This window comes from Corvus kubaryi, unplaced genomic scaffold (assembly GCF_017639235.1).
Source record: "Corvus kubaryi isolate FWS band 111438036 unplaced genomic scaffold, C.kubaryi_AGA036_p1.0 71, whole genome shotgun sequence".
NCBI classification, from domain to species: domain Eukaryota; kingdom Metazoa; phylum Chordata; class Aves; order Passeriformes; family Corvidae; genus Corvus; species Corvus kubaryi.
In genome coordinates this window covers 1,147,332-1,151,115 of record NW_024582059.1, presented here as the reverse complement: position 1 = coordinate 1,151,115, position 3,784 = coordinate 1,147,332, and positions in this window count along the sequence as shown.

Here is a 3,784-nt window from a genome sequence, read left to right as displayed (position 1 = left end):
TTTTTGAGAGAATCCCATTTGTGTGTGATGCTGCGAAGATTTTGAAATAATTTATAGGATTTTCATATACTGAAATTAGTTAACTGTTGTAAGGTTTAGCCCAGTGTCTCTCTTCCTCACTTATTTTCTGTAACTTCTATTCTACAGGAAGCTCTTGACCATTTAAATAAGCTAGTAGTAAGATAATACAGATGCCCTTTTGCTTGAAAAAATCCTGGTAGTGATTTCAAATAGGTAAGTGTTCATAAGAAGTAAGTTATGATGTGATTTTAAAACTCCTTTTACAAACAGCAGACCCAAGTGCAAAAAAACTCTTAAATCATGGTATATTAAAGAGCATATTTCTCTGTGGCAGCAGAGGAATTGTCCTCTTTCAGTAGAGATTTGTTAACTTTTCTCTTCATTGGTATATTAGAGAAATCAAAGATACAGACTTTTTAATGAATTGGCAAGGTATTAGATGAGGTTCCCTGACCCTTTTTTATTTGTAAAAAACTAAGTCTGTAAAAATGACTCTTTTTTTAATTATTATTTTTATTACTCTTCCAGTTGTAGCTAAGTCTGTGGTTGCTTGTCTTACCATAAAGAAAAATCACGTAGCAGCTTAAATGAATGACATCCTTTGATAATAACAAAGGGCCTTGTTCACTGAACATTTGTAACAAATTTCTTCTGTACTTCGGGGAGTGCTTTGGGTATGCAGGCAGCGCAGATCTGATTTCTAAATATGAGCATACACACAATATTTTATATGTGAACTGCCTTCTTCCAAGATTGTCTTGTGAGGTTGGGAACCAGCATGGTACAGCTGGGCTTGCCCTGTGTGTAACTTCTTCCTCGAGGGGCAGAACAGGTTGAACGGGTTGTCTGTGTCACACAGTGAAGGGTTGTGTTGGGAGAGATCTGTACGAGCTCAGATAAACCCAGCAGTGTGTGTTCATCCACAGTGTGTGCAGCCACACTGATAAGGCAGTCAATCCTAATAAGAAACCTCTACTCTGTCACGAAATTACAGCAGCTGCTTGTGACACAGTGATGGTGTATCTCCATGAAGTAATAGCAGTAGATATTTGCATGGTGAGTTCTAGGCACAGGATTTTCTCTCTTAAATGTATAGGGTGCTGGATGCTACTGCACTACAGAATTGTTCTGTTGTAACTGTATTCTAACACATTTGGGATAAAAACTACTATAGACCTACTATAGGACATCCTCACCCCTTGGTTTTGCATGCTCACGTTTTTGGCTTTTCTTTTTTTTTTTTAAATCATAGAATGCATAAAATGCAGCTACAAGATAGTATGAAACAATTCTACAAAAACAGTAAAAAATGGGTGACATAAGAAACTTTTGTTGTGTTGCTGGAAGTAAAGCTTCTGCTTTTTGAAAAGCTGACAATGGTCACATCAAACAGAACCTGCATTTTACATTTTGTCTGAAAAATTATAACCTTTGGCACTTGGAACACCATAATGTAACTGCTTCAATGTGCTCTGTACAACACTTTATATGCCATCAGTTCTTGAAGACTTTTTGACTAACATCCTATTTCCCAGTCTGCTTAGCCATGCTGAGGAGAAAGCTCACAGAGTAAAACACCACAGAGAGGTGTCAGTCTATTTATAGCACAGATCTCAGCAGTGCAGCTTCAGAGTACTTCATAGCTGGCAACTGGGTGGGTGTCCAGATCTTGATGCTGTATTGAGATGTCACCCACATAAGTAATATCATTTCTCCACCCTCTCATCTGCGTCCACTCTTATTTCCACTGGAAGGAAAGTGGCTTCCTAGCAAGGGTAGATGTGTAACTGTTTGCTTCAGGCAAGTGGTGTACCAGGGACTGTGATTTCCTCTCCAGAGCATATTTGCCTTGTGATTTAGACACAAACGTAGATACAAACATAGTTATAGAGCAATAATTGAAGCTGTAGCCACATTTGACTGGTAATTACTTGTCCTGTGTGGGTGTGAAATACCTGCAGAGTTCCTAGCCTAGAGGGTTCAGGAAGCATTATTATATTGTATTTTTGAAGTGAAACTGCATCCCAGTTTGTGGTTTACAAGAAACTTGAAAATACTGTTGTTGGTAGAAAAATGTGATCTGTAACTACATAATAGAAGGCACTCCATGAGCTACAAATTCTGCTTTGTCCCCAGCTATATCTGCTCTATTTGTCTCCTGAACAACTAAACCTAACAAGATTAGTGTATCTGTACTAGCAGGTCAGAACAGGACAGCTTGGTTAGATTGCTGGTAGGTGGTGGAATGCTGAGTGTGAGGGAGGAAATTTCTTGGTCTTTCTCCCTTTGAAGGGGAAGGGGGTAGGGAGTGTATAAAGACAGAGCTGATACCAGAAATGCAAGTCAGGGCGATCATAATTTGAGAGGGCACAATTAGTAATATGATTGCACCACAGTAGCAATAATTATTATAATTACTTTTATTTACATTAATTGAATTTTACACTAAATGCTGTAATTAATGTCATGGACACATTGTGAATTTGTGGCTTGTGAAGTGAAGGACCGTTCAAAGAGAGCTTTCTGCTTGCGTGGTGAGCAGTGACTTCCTTTTTAAAGTTACAAAATGTTGTAGTTTTATACTCTAAACAAGAGTAATCAGATTTTTTAAAAGCTCAGTCAAGGATGGGAGCATATGGAAGGCAGTAGCCCCTCTGGCACTGATCAGTCTTCACTAAGGGCAATGGAGAGACAGGCCTGCTCAGCTGATCATCTGAGGACTAACTGATCACTGTGTAAACAGAAGCCATGATGTAGCTCCTGGAAATAACAGTCTCAGGCCAGAGTCCAAAAGGTGAAGTCCCCAGCACTGGGTACAAGGATGGGAAGAAGAGGAAATGTCAATATGGGAATGGAATGGCAGAGCACCTACTGTTGCAAGGGGAATTGAGGAGAACATGCTTAGGGCCATGGTTTAGTGGTGAACCTGGCAGTGTTAGGTGAATGGTTGGACTTGATGATCTTAGAGGTCTTTTCCATCCTAAATGATCCTATGACTGAAAACTGAAGGCTGCCAGCTCTTGAGAAATCAAATAATGAAGAGAAGGAAAAGCTTGGGCCTGGCAGTGTGCTGCTGGGAGGAGGGAAGCACACTTCTCCTTAAGAAGAGCCAGCTGGAGGATTTGGGGGCAGGTATACTGAGAAAGCAGGGATGGGTAATATGGGGGACGGATGGTGTCTTGGGGAAAGAAAAATAGGAAAACTGCTGATGCTTTATATAGACTGGAAAAGGGCAGGTAGAACAGGTAGGTGACTACAGCTTGTCATGCCTACCCTCTGATTTCTGGTAGCCCCAGGTGGATTTGAAGCACATGCTACAAAGAATTGAATGATAGTAGCATAAGAGATCCCCTCTCACATGGGAAAGATTTGACACATGAAAGACTGACCATGTTGGGATGTATCAGCAAGGTGAGGTAAGTACCTATATCTGTGCTGTAGTATGGGCTGCAGATGTGACCAATACCCCAACAGAAGAGGCTCCCAGTGCTGTGGAAGGCAGCATATGCCAGGCCATGCCCCAGCCCAGGTGGTGTGCACAAAGCCATTAGCTGTGGTAATTGACTTCACAGCTTCTCTAGCAGGGCTGAGTGAGGTTTTTGCAGGGCCAGGAGACAACCTGCTGTAAAACTTTAAAGATTTGAAGAAGGTGCACCGTAAGTGGATTAAAGAAGCACTCTTAAGGATGTTTATAATAGAACAGACGGTTCATTCTGGGCCTTACCGGCATCTCACTGCCACTCATGCTTCTGTTGGGATTAAA